We start from the raw sequence: 16,203 nt of genomic DNA, 5'->3' as shown, positions 1-16,203 counted from the left end.
CAAGAATGTCGATAGTGATATGATTCACTTCTTCTATGCATATGTCCATTTGTTGGTCACTCAGTACAGCAGAGGACATCCTTATATCCTTGCTACCATAGAGTATGCTCACAGAAGCTTTTCCCAGTTTTAGTTGCTTTAGGACATCCCCCCCCCGCCTCCATCCCCACAATGTGGTGATTTTTGCTGAAATAACTTTAAGTTTTACTATGACATAGTAAACTCTGAGTATTCTCTTAATCATTCCCTATTCCATAACAGTGACAAAGTTCGGGCATTTAGGAGGTATGACCAGAACCCAAACCGTTCATCTCTTTATAAAGATATCTAGGTTCAGAATATACATGAAAGATTTATAGTCATAGTCCTTCGACTTAGCAGCTATTGTTATCAGGGTTGGAAGATCATTAGAACCAAGATAGGTATTTGAACACATTCAGTAGCAGGAGATGATGAACTTGACCGACATTTAAATAATGTTTATAAACAGCCTAAAAACACGTGTGATTCTTTAATCTTTTTCTGCTTTTTCCACCACTCAGTCACTCACCAAATAGGAACTGGTTATCTCCAAAGGATTAGGTTTGCTTTGCATTTTTATTTATTTCTGGAGTTGGGATGGTCAAATGAATAATTCATCACCAAATTATGGACTTGTCCTGGGTCAAAAAAGATAACTGCCTCAGGGTTTCCTACCAGTTGTAACCAGACATCTCCTCTTCCCAGGTTGGTGGTACCCCTATACCTCCAAACTCATCCATACATTAGCCCTCTGATGCACAGCTCATTATTGTAGAGCAGTTTTATTTGAAGATGAAATCACACATGAGCAAATGCAAAATTCATGTTATGCTCAGACTATTCCCTACTATATCAATTAAGTTGGGATAAATGTGCTCTTTCAAAACAAACATAGCAGAACTGATAGTTCATGTAAAGGAAAGTGAAACATTTATGGGTGGCAGCAAGAACAGCTTCAGAAAGAGATAGTTTTATAAGTGAAAGTATCATTAAAGAAGAGGCATTATAAAAAGCATCAAAAAAAAAAAACAAAAACCAAGAAACCTTCCATCTGACATGTTGCTGGAATATCCTTTTTATATATTGTCTCTGTCATTAGAATATGATATTCTTGAGACCAGGGACTACTTCCACTTTTCTATTTATTTTCCTAGTGTTTTGTACATAATAGTTATCTAATAAGTATTCCCTCATTTGTTCTTCAAGAGTATGATCACTTGTGGGTATAGCTAAGATGGAATAGAATAGATTTGGGGAACTGAGTAGATTAAAGAATTGGGAAAGTTGAGAAAATGAGGCAACATCAAGTTTCCTAGGAAAAGACAAAGGAAATGGAGTATAAAGACAATGAGACAAGAACTGAATTGTTTGAAAAAGGACAGAGAAGCACCTAGAGAATTGTAGTTAATCATCTCCAAAATCTTTGGGGACTGGGTATCTTTTTACCCTATTATTCTGTACCAATATGAGTTGTCTGTGTACATGTCATTTATTCAGCTCCTTTAATTTTACATCACTCTATCCTTAGCACAGTGCTATTTGCTTTTTCTTGTCTCAGAATAAACTCCTTGAAAACAGGAGCCATTTCTCTTTTATTTTCTTATTCCCAGGATTTAGCAGAGTGCCTTTTTTAGGTTCTGTTTCACAAGTCAATCTCAGTGATTGGCTATCTGTGATATTTTAGCCTTGACCTGTGGTGTCATCCCTCAGAGGAGGTGCAAGTATTAAAACTCCCTCTGATACTGCTTTTATTTTGCACACATAGTGTTAGGGAATTCCTTGGGACACTTAGAAATTAAGTGACTTGTCCATGGATAAGTAAGTAATATGTGTAAGGAGCAGGATTTGAACCAATGTCTTCCTGACTCTGAGACTGGGCTCCTTATCCACTTTGCCTCATTGCCTCTCACCTTGGACATAGTAGATTTATAATAAACATTTGTTAGACTAAATTGAGAAATATAGACAAAATAATATGAGAGTAGTATGCCCATTGGTGGACATATTATTTCTGCAGGCTTGAGAGGATCAAGGTAGATCTGGTTTCCGGGCAAGGGATTAGTGGTTAAATAATGAGTTAGAGAGGGTAAGACAGACCAAAAGCTGAAAGGGACCTCTGAGGCAATCAAGTCCCAGTTCTTCCATTTTATAGATGAAAAAATTTAGAACCTAATGAGAATAAACGCCTTGCCTGAGGTCACTCTCAGAGTAAGCATCAGAGGTGAGTTTTGAACCTCCATTCTTTTAACTCCAGTGTTAATGAATTTTCCACCATACCACAATACATTATTTCTCAACATATGCTATTTCCTTTTACTTTTCTTCTGAAATTACACTATTATCTAGGATTCATTTCACAGTATGTTGTCTTTCTTACATGGTATAATATGCTTCAGCTGCTTTATATGTTGCATTATTTAACAACAAAATTCTAGGGGATGCTTTGATATAGTATCATGTATTTGTAAATGCACATTCTGATATGAAAAATATTGTGATCCTAAAAATATTTCTGCATCTAGTAATCATGTTATAAATAGGGATGCCATTTAGAAAATTCTTCTTAATTCATTTTTTTCTGGTGAAGCATGTTTTTGTTCTATTGCTCTCTCACACACTCTGTTTCTCTTTTGATTACAATAACATATTTGTTTTTTTCCTATTTACTATTATTAATCCATAAGTATTCCTTCTAACCAGGAGTAAAAACTCTCTATTTCGATCATCCCCAAGTGCCGTCTTCTTTTCCTGAAGCATTTTATTTTTTAATGGCTATTTCATATATCATTTGACATTTTTTCTTTCTGTGTTTGTTCATCTTGTTTTTTCAGGTATAGATATCCATTAATATTTATGATTGTACAAACATGCTTGCATAAAAATAGTCTATTTTCACATTAGTTAAATGCTAAATAGTGCTGAACTTGTTCTTTGTAACTCTGTATCTTCTAACTTAGTATTCAACTTTGTGAATATATAAAAAATTAATGGTTTTTTGCTTTTATTTTTTGAACCAGTACATAAATAAGCACAGAAATGAAATGTGCTAATGTTCAAAGCTGGATTTCAGTTATTTCAAACTTATTTCTTTAATATAGAACTAAATCATGATTTAGTTAGAAACCAGATAACTGTGATTTTTCCAAACTAAATCTTATAAAAATAACTTGTAATTAATTATGTAAAACACACCATCTTCCTCCAAGACTCAGTTCAGGTTCCATCTTCTTCATGAAGTATATTTTTTCATAATTAATAATTTCATAATGCAGATAATGCAATGGATAGAGTTCCAGATTAGAGACAGGAAGGCTCACCTTCTTGAGTTCAAATCTTGCTTCACACACTTAATACTCATTGACTCTAAGCAAGTCATTTAACCCTGTTGACCTCAGTTTCCATATCTGTAAAATAAACTGGAGAAGGAAATGGCAAATCAATCTAGTATCTTTGAGGAAAATCTCAAATCAGGTCATAAAGGCTCAGACATAAGTGAAAAAAAATAACTGGCCAGCTTCAAAAAATAAAGAAGACCCTCAGATATTGACTGACTCTGTTGATGAACTGAATTGCCAAATCTCTTTTCTTAGTCTTCATCCTTCTCTATGTTACATTTGATATGATCAAACACTTATTTACTATATTCTCTCTCCTCAAAGCTTTTGGTGACAACAATCCATCTTCCTTCTACATCTGACCATTTTTCAGTTGACTTTTCTAAATCATGTTCTCTTGCTTTGGGTGCTCCCCAAGGTTCTCCTTCAACCCCTTATCTCTTCTCTCCCTTTTTATCTGTTTGCCAATCTGTGTAGATTTGTCTCTCTGTGTCTCTGGCTGTATTTGTTTCTCTCTGACTTCATCTTTCATGAATTTATTTCTTTGTAGATGACTCACAGATCTAAAATATCCAGCCCTAAACTCTCCCCAAGCTTCCAGGCTGCCTCACTAACTAAACTACCTAAAAGATGTTTCAGGTTCCAGAAATCTCTCCAAGTCAACATGTATAAAATACAATTTCTCCAACTCACCTCTTTTGTTAACTTTTAAATTTCTGTTGAAGATATCATCATTCCTCTAGTCACCCAGATACAAAACTTTGTCATTGTCATTTACTCTTCATTCTCCCTATTTCATATAACTTATCAATGGACAAATCTTGTTTTATCTCCACAGCATTTTTCACATCCAATCTTTATTCTCTACTTGTACAACCATAGCTCTAATTCAGGTCTTTATTCACTCTTGCATGCATTATTGCAATAACTTTCTAATTAGTCTCCATATCTCAAGTGTCTCTCCACTCTAATCTGTCCTTAACATACCAGCCAAAGTGATTTTCCTTAAGTGCAAATCTCAACATGTCAACTCCCAACTCAGTTAAACTACACAGGCTCTCTATCCCCTGTCAGATAAAAAAGAAATTTCTCTGTAATTTTTAAAGACCACCAAAACATAGCCCAAACTCTCTTTCTCACATTATACATTGCTTCCTTTCCTTCACTGTGTGATCTACACATACTGACCTTCTTTCTATGCCTCAACACAGGTCAACATCATACTCCATCTCCAGTCTCTAAGCTTGAGTACTGGTCATTCTCCAAGTCAATAATACATACTTATACTCGCTTTCAACTTCTAATATCTCTCTCTTCTTTCAAGACAGCTAAATTCCAACCTTTTATTTATTATTATATTGTAGCTAGCATTTGTATATTGTTTTGAGGTCTGAAAAACACTTTTATATTTGTTATCTCATATAATCCTTACCTCATACAACCTGTAAAATAGAAGCTATTACCTTCACTTATCTTAATTTTACAGATAAGGAAATTGATGGCAAAGTGGAATGTGTTTCTTTTCCAGAGTTACATGGGTAACACTTAACTGGAACTGGATTTGAACTCAGGTTTTTCTAAATCCATTGATCTATCCATTTAATCACTGAATTATCTCCCAAACTACTACTGCTCTCATTCTCTATTTATTTTTATTCATTCATTCATTTTATCCATTCAACTTAAAATTTATTCTGTATGTACTTACATTTGTCCTTGTTGCCTTCATTGACAGAATGAAAGCTCTTTTGGAGTTAAGATGTTTTCCTTCTTTGTATTTATGTTTCCATTGGCTAGTGTAGCCTTTGACTGATTATCCTTACTGTAAGCGTATTTGTTGGTTGATTTAGCATTGGGTACTCTTGATTGAATTAGGATCTTAATTGAGGAGAAATCCTAATAGATGAAATCACTGAACCACTTATGTATTTGAATATAATTCTTAAAGGAATGATTTCAGTCCATTGAAGGCAAGGACTATATCATTTGTCTCTTTACATTCATATACCAAGACACTTGAATCACAGTGTCTTTCACATATATTAGATACTTTATCTATGTTTGTTGAATTGGAAGAATGGATTTGGAGGGCAAGAGTGGCCCTTGACAATTCATATAGATATTTTAGAATCTCTCAGTTTTTCATAGCTCCATTTCCCCCAATATTTGTTAAACTTGATCTAAATTTGGGAGCAGCTAAGTGACAGAATGCATAGAGCACCGGCACTGTAGTCAGTACAACCTGAGTTCAAATCTGGCCTCAGACACTTAATAATTATCTAGCTGTGTGACCTTTGGAAAGTTACATAATCCCATTGCTTTAGAGAAATAAAAAAATAATAATTAAAAAAACTTGATCTAAATTCAAAAATATGTTAGGATGTATCATGTAGCAATCCTAGGGTATATGCTTTCCATATATAAAAATGAAGGCAAACGCTGTCATAATTTAGTTCAACTGAGTGACTCAAATTAGAAATGCTGTTCATGGAGTAAACATGATAGATTAGAAAAACAAATATTATGCTATTCTGTTATATGCTTTGAGAGACTTGATTTTAGTTTCCATAAAAATTATTTAGTGTACTTGATATATATATATATATATATATATATATTATATGAATAATGCTATCAACTGTAATCCCTCTAATTTTTCTACTTTTTCCTCTAGATACAATTGGTCACAGGCAAATTAAAATCCATCAAATGTTGTGGTGTTCTTCATTAATACCATAATGGAGATTATATAGATCTATCATATGGTTTTATAGTATCTAATGAGGATATTAAGATGCTTTACAATTCCTGAATGAAATTAGTGCTAATGAAATTATATGGGTAGAATAACCATGTTTACATATTATAAACTTGTTTCAAAGCTTTGAAACAAGCATGCATTGTCTTTCTTAATGATTAAATAATAATGATAGTTTTCCTTTTTTTGGTGTGTGTTTCTATCTGTAAGTGGGTCTTCTGTATGTGTTGCTATTGTTTAAAGTTGGCTGCATTTCATGGAAATAATCTGCCACAACGTGGCAGCCAGGTATTTTAATAGGCATCCTCACTTTCTTTAATATTTATTTAAGTAATAAGTTGGGTTTTAAAAATGTATTATGTGGAAAATGCTTGTCTTTTTGGCACAAACAAAATGTCAGTTGGCTCTCTAGTTAAGCATTTCTTGGCACTCCCTATAATTTTCTGTATCCACCTCATTAGTCAATCACACAACTGCAAACTCTCAGGCAAAGGTCCCACACAAGAGGAACTCCTGGAGAGGACAGGTCTAATAAACATAACCAGCTGTCGCATGAAGAAACTCAAACACACACACACACACACACACACACACACACACACACACACACACATACACACCCTCAAGTCCCATCTTGAGTTCTCTCATTTAGAGTTTTCTGAGTCATGTATTTATGTCAGTGAAAGGTCAGTTACACATACACCAAAGAAAATACATGGAAGGGAATAATCATTCTGTTTTCTTCATGTAACATTCTGGGTTGTAAAGATTGTCAAAGAATAACATAGACAATCTTCTTCCTGACCTTAAGGAATGAATACTGTGAGAACACCAGACAGATACAGGATACTACCATTCTTTTAATCATCTAGGTTCACAGCCCTAAAGTTATCATGGTTGTTTTTGTCTAATTCTTTCAATCGAATCCTTCTGATTTTTCTTCCTAAATGGTTTTTAAATTCAATCCTTATTTTATATTGCACACATCTATTATTACTTCTATAATTTTGTAGCTGAATATTCCTAAAATCCAGTCCTTTTATCTTTTAATTTATTCTCTGCATTAATTTTAAAATTTCCTTGACCAAATTCATCATCCTTCTCCAATTTGAGAATCTACCAGGGCTGTGCCTTGACTATTGGATCAGATCTGAAGGATTTAACTTAGCATTCAAGAAGTTTTATGAACTTGATGTCTATTTCCTACTCCAAATAATAATTTATTAATTCTTGCCCCTTTGCTCTTTGCTGATCTCCTTATTCTCTTCCATATCTCCTCTCTGCTGATGTAGTACTTTTACTCATTTCCTTCCCAGACAACTAGAATGCATTCCCCTTACATTTTCATGAGTTGATTTCCCCATTACCTTCAATATTCAACAAAAGATTCAGTTTCTCCAAGAGCTCTGCTTTATAATCATGGAATTATGGACTTGGAAAAATGCTTAGAAATATTCATTCAATAATATAATTTATATAAAAGGAAACTGATTCCAAAGAAGGTTGATACTTTCCACCAATTATGCTCTTAGTTAGAGATAGAGTCAGGATTCACACAGAGGCTTTCTTTACCATCAAACCAGTTTTCTTTTCATTAGTTCTTACAGCCTCTATCCATCAGTTGGGAAATGATTGAACAAGTTATAGTATATGAATATTATGAAGTATTATTGTTCTATAAAAAACCATGAATGGTCAGACTCTAGAGAAGCATAAAAAGAATTACATGAACTGATGCTGAGCAAAGGGAGCAGAACCAAGAGAACATTTATACATTAATAATAAAATTGTTAGCTCATCATCTTTGATGGATGCAGCTCTTCTCAGCAGTTCAGAGATCTGGGACAACCCTGAGGGACTTGTTCTGGACAACAGCATTCACATCTAGATGAAAAAAACAAAAATCAAAAAAAAAAAATCACAGAATCTGAATGAACACTCTGTTTGTGTTTTTAAATTATTTCTTATGTTTTTACTTCCTATCCCATGGTTTGCTTTCTTTTTCCTTAGTCCTAACTCATATATATAAAATGACTGATATGTAAGCATGTTAAACATAAAATGTGCATGTACAATGTTCTGTTATGTATTTAGTGAGGGGGGGAAAGGAGTGTGAAAGAAAATTATGCAACCTTTAAATATGCAATTCAATGAATGTTGGAAAGCTTTCATAATAGAAAATGAAATATGAACCCTGCAAAAAGATCTCATAGTCTCTTATGATTAACTTTAATTAAATGAGCTACAGGAGAAAGTATTTACACTTAATAAGTAGTATATAAGTTTCTTGAAAACAAGGATTATAGAATTTAAGCCTTTTGCATGAAAGGGTTTTTTCCCTTTTTTTTTTGTCTTTCATTCCTAGTTCATTATACAATGTCTGATATATAGTAGGCACTTAAATATTTATTGAACTGATTTGGATCTCATTCTAATCAATCCTTTACTTTTTAAGAGGCAATGATCCTAACTTTCCTTCACTTTTCCATAATTAGAAAAACAAATTCTATGTTTTCCATTGCTGTCATTTTTCACCAGATTTGAGTCAACATGAAAATTAATATTTCTGAGACTATTCTTAATTACCAGTGTTTTTCATGATCTGTATTTTTTTTTCTTTTTGGAGACTGGCCCTCCCTTTCTCATCTCATTTTGACACAGAAGCTTTGACCTATTACATTACAGACACTTAGGTTGGTTTGGTTTCTTTAAGCCTCAGAGTGCTTGTATTATGAGTAATGGGCTTCAAAGCTTTGGCTGTCCAGAACTTGCTTGTGGAAGCAATCCACTGTATTCAGCCTTCTCTTTTACAAAGTAATAGCTGTAACTCACCATGCTCAGTTGTGTAAATATATATTTTAAAATTTTTAATCACATTTTATATGTTCTTTTTGTAGTCATCGAAGTTATTTTTTAAATGTTTCTTTCAGAATTTTATTATTGAGCATTTCATATCCCCTCTGGGTTTCCTTGAAGTATTTTAATTCTTAAGAATGCTACCAATTCTTCCTTTGATTCTTTTGAAATCTGCTCTGCAAAAGCAGTAGGGTGCATGTTGGACTCTGAGAATACTCAGCTTTCTCCAGCTTCTCTCAAAAATTCTAAGGTGAGATATTCCATTTCTATCTAGTTTCCCATCATGTACGCTTCAGAAATCAATCCATGTTTTCTCAGTAAGAATGAGATTTCTCCTCACTGGTTCTTATGCTTTTTGAAGAAATTAACATCAAGGAAATAATATGTAGCTCCTAGACTAGTAGAAGATTAGCACAGATTGGATTATAAAATTGATAATTGATAACTTGGATATTGAATGATGATATAGGACTTTAAATTTTGACACTGCTGTTATTCAATTGCTTGAAATTTTGTGACATTACTTGGAGTTTTCCTGGTAAAGATATTAAAGTGGTTTGTAATTTCATTCTCCTGATCATTTTACAGATGGGGAATTCAAGCAGAGTTTTAAGTGACTTGTGCAGGTTCACATAGTCAGATTTTAGCTCAGGCTAACAAGCAGGCTAACACTAACCTTCTATGGAAATGGGGAGCATGAGAATGCTGAGGAGCATGAGCCTTAGACTCCAAGGCCATGTTGAATTGTTGTCAGAGGTACATCACAGAAAATAAAAGATGACTATGAAGAAGATTGAAAAAAAACAAGTTAGATTTCACATTTATATCTAACAGGAGCCCAATTGGAAAGTGAAGCAGGAGTCAAAAAGATCTGAGGACAAACCTTGCCACAAATACATAGCTACATGACCCTGGATAAGTCATTTAACCTAACTTTAGTTCCTAGACTCCCATCAATTCTTTCTATGAACTCTTTGAATCCTACTCTTCAAAATCACTAGAGCGAAAGTTAGATCATCACAGAATTCCATAGAGTTGGTCAAATGGGAGGAACTGTGGATGGAACAAACACTGAACATGGTTTTGAGAAGTCTTAAGTTCATATTGGACATCAGACAAATATAACCAAGGTAATCTCCACAAGAGTAAAGTGAGGCTAATAATAGCACTTGCCTCCTTATTGAGGTTTATTGTGAGGATGAGATAGTTGGTAAAGCACATGACACTGTATATAGACTATAGTAGCCCCCTAGTAAATACTGGCTTCCTTCTTTTTTTTTCCCCCTGTTACTTAGTTTACTCATCTCTTAAGTCGGGGAGTAGATTCAAATGTCCTTTCCTGTTTCAAATTTATGATCCTTTAAACCTATTATGATTTGGGGAAGCAAAGTGCTTAGACTATCTCTTCTTTGCATTTGTTTTCATCTATCTTTAGAAATTCTCTATCAATATTCCTGTTTCACTTTTCCTTCTTTGTTGTTTTACACCATTTGAACATTTTGTAATGTTAGGGTTTTAAAGCTTTCTTTTTAAAATTAAACGAATACCTTTCTAGAGAAAAGTAAATGGGGATAGAAAAGAAGATACCTTTTTCTCAGCAGTATACCTATAGCAAAATTGACCATGTACTGGGGCACAAAAAAACCCCCTTATAATCAAATTCAGAAATTCAGAAATAATAAGTACATACTACTCAGACCATGATGCAATAAAATTACATGAAATAAATTATCATGGAGAGATAAACCAAGAACTAATTGGAAATGAAATAACTTTATCTTAAATAATGGGTGGATCAAACAGCAAATATAAATAATCAATGATTATATCTAAGAAAATGATACTAATGAGATATTATACTAAAATTTAGGGAATGCAGACAAGACAGTTTTGGGGAGAAACTTTATGCCTCTAAATGCCTATATCAATAAAATAGAGAAAGAGGAGATCCATGAATTGGGTATACAACTAAAAAAGCTAGAAAAAGAACAAATTAAAGATTCCCCCAATTAAATAACAAGTTAGAAATTCTGAAAATCAAAGGAGAGATTCATAAAAGTGAAAGTAAGAAAACCATTGATTTCATTGATAAAACCAAGCATTGGTTTTATGAAAAATTCAATAAAATAGACAAATCTTTGATTAATCTGATTTTTTAAAAAAGAAGATAACCAAATTACAAGTATTAAAAATGAAAAGGGTGAACTAAGCACCAATGAAGAGTAAATTAAAGACATAATTCAGAGCTACTTTGCCAAACTGTATGCCAATAAATTAGATAACCCGAATGAAATGGATGAAAATTTACAAAAATATAAACTGCCCAGATTAACAGAAAAGGAAATGTTACTTAAAAACCCCATTTCAGAAAGACAAATTTAAGAAATCATAATAAACTTCTTAAGAAAAAGAATTCAGGTCCAGAAGAATTTGCAAGTGATTTCAACCAGACATTTAAGGAATAATTAATTTCTAATCTACATAAACTATTTTAAAAAAAATAGGAGAGGAAAAAGTTCTGCCAAACTCCCTTTATGACACCAACTTGGTGCTGATACCTAAACCAGGAAGAGCCAAAAAAAAACAAAGAAAATTATAGACCAATCTCCCTAATGAATATTGATGCAAACATCTTAGAATTTTAGCAAAGAGATTTCAACAAGTTATTACTAGGATAATACATCATAATCAGGTAGGATTTATACCAGGTAAGCAGGGGTGATTAGGAAAACACTGAACACAATTAAACATATCAATAACAAAACCAACAGAAATCATATGATTATCTCAATAGACACTGAAATACAACATCCCTTCCTATTTAAACATTAGAAAATAATGGAGTTTTCCTTAAAATATAAATAGTATCTATCTATATCTATCTATCTAAAGCCATCATCAAATATTATACATAATGGTAATAAACTTGGGTGAAACAAGGATACCTATTATCACCATTACCACTCAATATAGTATTTAAAATGCTAGCAGTAGCAAAAACAGAAGAAATATAAATTGAAGGAATCAGAATTGTCACTAAAGAAGCAAAATTTTCACTCTTTGCAGATGATGTGATGGTATACCTAGAGAACCCAAGAAAATCATCTAAAAAAATCTCTTTGAAACAATTAACAAATTCATCAAAGTAGCAAGATATAAAATAAACCCACATAAATCACAGCATTTATATGCATATATATATAAATATATTTTAAATACATATATATACCACAAAAGCCCAGGAGCAAGAGCTAAAAAAGAAATTCCATTTAAAATAACTTTAGACAACATTAAATACCTGGTAATCTACCTCCCAAGGCAAACCAAGAAACTGTATGAACACAATTATAAGGCACTTCTCAACAAAATAAAGTCTGATCTAAATAATTGGAATAATGTCAAATGCTCATGGTTAAGGTTAAGCTAATATAATAAAAATGAAAATTCCATCCAAATTAAATTACTTATTCAGTGTTATACCAAACTACTAAATAACTACTTTACCAAGCTAGGAAAAAATAGTAACCAAATTCATCTGGAGCATCAAAAGGGCAAGATTAGCAAGGGAACTGATAAAAAAAAGTAAAGGAACATGGCCTAGCTCAACCAAATCTAAAACTATACTATAAAGTGGCAGTCATCAAAACTGCCTAGAGTAATGGATCAGTGGGTTACAGCAGGTTCTAAAGAAGTTGTAGTAAATGACTACAGCAGCCTACTATTTGACAAACCCAAAGACTGGACGAAAAATTCACTATTTGACAAAAATTGTTGGGAAAACTAGAAAATAGTATGGCAAAAACTAGGCATAGATCCTCATCTCACATCATTTATCAAAATAAAGTCAAAATGGGTACAGGATTTGGACATAAAGAGTGATACCATAGATATATTAACAGACCAAGAAATGCATCATCTATCTGATCTATGTAAAGGGGATAAATTTATGACCAAACAAGAATTAGAGCACATTGTAAACTACAAAATAAATGATTTTGACTACATTAAATTTAAAAGGTTTTGTACTAATATAATCAATGCTACCAAAATTATAAGTAAAGAAGAAAGCTAGGAAACAATCTTCACAACTAGATATTCTGATAAGAGTCTCATTTGTAAAATATATAGAGAATTGTATCAAATTTATAAGGTCACAAGTCATTCCCCAATTGATAAATGGTCAAAGGATATGGACAGTTTTCAAATGAAGAAATTAAAGTGATATACAAACCTATGAAAAAAATACTCCAAATTATTATTGATTAGAAAAATGCAAATTAAATCAACAATGAAGTATCATCTCACACCTATCAGATTGGCCAAGATGATTTGATGCATTGCTGATGGAGTTGTGAATGGATCCAACCTTTCTGGAGAGCAATATGGAACTATGCCCAAAGAGCAATAAAACTGTCCATACCCTTTGACCCAGCAATTTCAATTTTAGGTCTATATCCAAAAGATATTATAGAAATAGAGAAATATCCTATATGTTCCAAAATATTCATAGCAGCTTTTTTTTGCAGTGGTAAAGAATTGGAAATTGAGGGGATCCCCATCAATTGGGGAATGGCTAAACATGTTATGGTACATGAATACTATGGAATACTATTTTTCTATAAGAAACCATAAATGGAAGGGCTCTAGGGAAGCATGGAATGACTTATAAGATCTGATGCTGAGTGAATGGAGTAGAACCAAGAGAACAATGAACACATCAACAACAACTTTGTGAGATGAACAACCTTGATGAAAGTCGTTCAGAAAGCTAGGACAACTGTATTAGACTGATTATGGACTATATTATCCCCATCCAGAGGAAGAAAACCAAAACAAAACACCCACACACACAAACAACTATTAAGAATCTTATGAATTATCTTAAGAATTATGAATTATCTTAAGAATCTTAAGAATTATCTCTTATATATCTTTCCCTTAATCCCAATTCCTCACACAGAAAATGATTAATCTGTAAATATGTGTATGTATGTATGTACAATACTAACCTGACTGTTCATCACTGAGGGGAAGGCGGTAGGTGGGAAGGGTGGAAGGGAATGTTGTAACTTAAATTATACAAGTGCATATGGATAAAATAAATAATAATTTAAAAAAAAATGAATACACCAATCAATTTGTAAATCCTCATGACTGAAATTTAGAGCTGAATTAAATAATTGACATGCTTACTCTGGATAGACTTCTATGACAATTTCCAGTATACTTTTTAAAATTTTACTTCTATGACAATTTCCAATATCCTTTTTAAATTTCAGTCTATATATGATGCAGGTTTTGGACTGAGCATCATCTATCTAAGATGAAAGTGAGAAGAGAAGCTATGTGACTTCAAGCTATACTTTCTACAATAATACATATCAGAATTACAGAATCACAGACTCTTTGAATTTATCTGAAAGACTTTCTGCTCCAACCCATACCATAATAAGATTCTGGATCTCTATTGTGGATGAAACTTTGATTAATCTCTCAAAAATAATTTAATTTTCCCATCCCTTTTGATTTTGACTTTATTTTCTATGATAAAGTTCCAGCCTTCAAGAAACTTACAGTTTACTAGGGGTAAAGCATCTCTCTTTAAAATATAATAATTCAGTTTTTTATTTTCTCAACATATTATAATCACTATATTGCTATAAATAAGATTACTTGAAAGTTCTATTTTGTTTGTCACTGCTCTGCAAGCATGTATATAGCATTTTAAATGTGAACATTTCTGACTTTCACACATCTATGCTATTTTCTTGAAAACTGGCAGCGAACAAAGAACAGATTGGTTAAAATTAGTGTTGGAACCTAAATACTCTAAAACTGAAAGTTAACCATTTTTTTTTCAATTTGATTCATCTGTATTTTAGGAATTTTTTTTAACAAAGACATAACTAATTTAATGAATGTTTGCACTGGGATCACAATCTTCTACATATAAGGGGAAAAACATTACTGTTGGTTTTCTCTTAATTTGAATTGTGTCTTCCTATTTCCTAGTTTAATTAGGAAATGGAATAAACTAGGCTAAAAATGTCTACCTATTATGAAGTTCACTACCCAATCCTAAAATGCCAATTACCATTTACTCTTTCTTGGATGGTATTAGACTTCATCTAGGGGTTATATCTGTTATCCCAAAGTCATATTTCATGGATTGCTTATTATCTATCCCACTTCCAACTCCTATTTATACTTATCTTCTGTGTTTTGTTTAAGGTCACATAAAGAAAGGTGCACAGTATAAAACCTTTATTCTGAATGGGAAAAATTAGTCATAGCACTTTAAAATTACTATACCCATTATGATAATTCCTGGTTCCTGCTATTCCTTTCACTACCTGTATTAATTCTTTCTCCCCATTCCATCTCTAATCCTAATTGGCAATCAGAACAAAAGATCTGAAGTTTAATTCCTCATCACTATCAACAAGGAGTAGCATTTTTGACTTAGGGGTTTTCATTTAGAAATTCCTTCAGTGAATCAACCTCATATTAATGAAATGGAGAAACTTTATGTTTCCTGTGTGTCTATCAAAAATGACATCAGATGATGTCAAGCATGGGCTTAATTTTCAGATCTTATTTCAATTTCCCAACTCTCCTAGTCTTGTTATAAGATATGCACATTTAATTATTATCTGAACACTTAATATGAGACAACAAAGTAGTTCCCTGATCCATTATAATTCATGGTCTGCTTCTCATAGTTAAGGCAGTGGGAAACAGATCCTAATCTATAGCAAGCCACTTTTCAATTACCTCAAAACTTTTCATTTGTTTGATAATTTGGGGTAGCATCAACTGAAAGCAAAATGAATTTTCATTACTTGAAAAGTGGCTAAGGAAATTATGGTTCACCATTGTAATGGACTATCCACTTTACTATAAGATAAATATGTTGAATGCAGAAAAGCTTGAGAAACTTTATAAAGTTTGTGTAAAGTTAGATAAATGTAGTCAAATCAACAATATACAAAATGACAGCAATAATTCAAATGAAAATAATAATAATAATAATAATAATAATAATAATAATAATAATAATAATAATGAAACAATTGAACCTGAATGCTGAAAAATTGTAATAAACAAGTTTGGTGCCAAAGAAAATATTTAAGAAGACACTTGGGGGATGATAAATACTCTACATCAGTTAATATAAAATAAGCTACTTGATTTTTGCAAAATTGTTTCCTTTTCTCTTTAGTTCAGAGTTTA

Source organism: Macrotis lagotis, chromosome X (assembly GCF_037893015.1).
Source record: "Macrotis lagotis isolate mMagLag1 chromosome X, bilby.v1.9.chrom.fasta, whole genome shotgun sequence".
Lineage (NCBI taxonomy): Eukaryota > Metazoa > Chordata > Mammalia > Peramelemorphia > Peramelidae > Macrotis > Macrotis lagotis.
The sequence above is the reverse complement of the archived record's forward strand: the minus strand, read 5'-3'. Positions refer to the sequence as shown.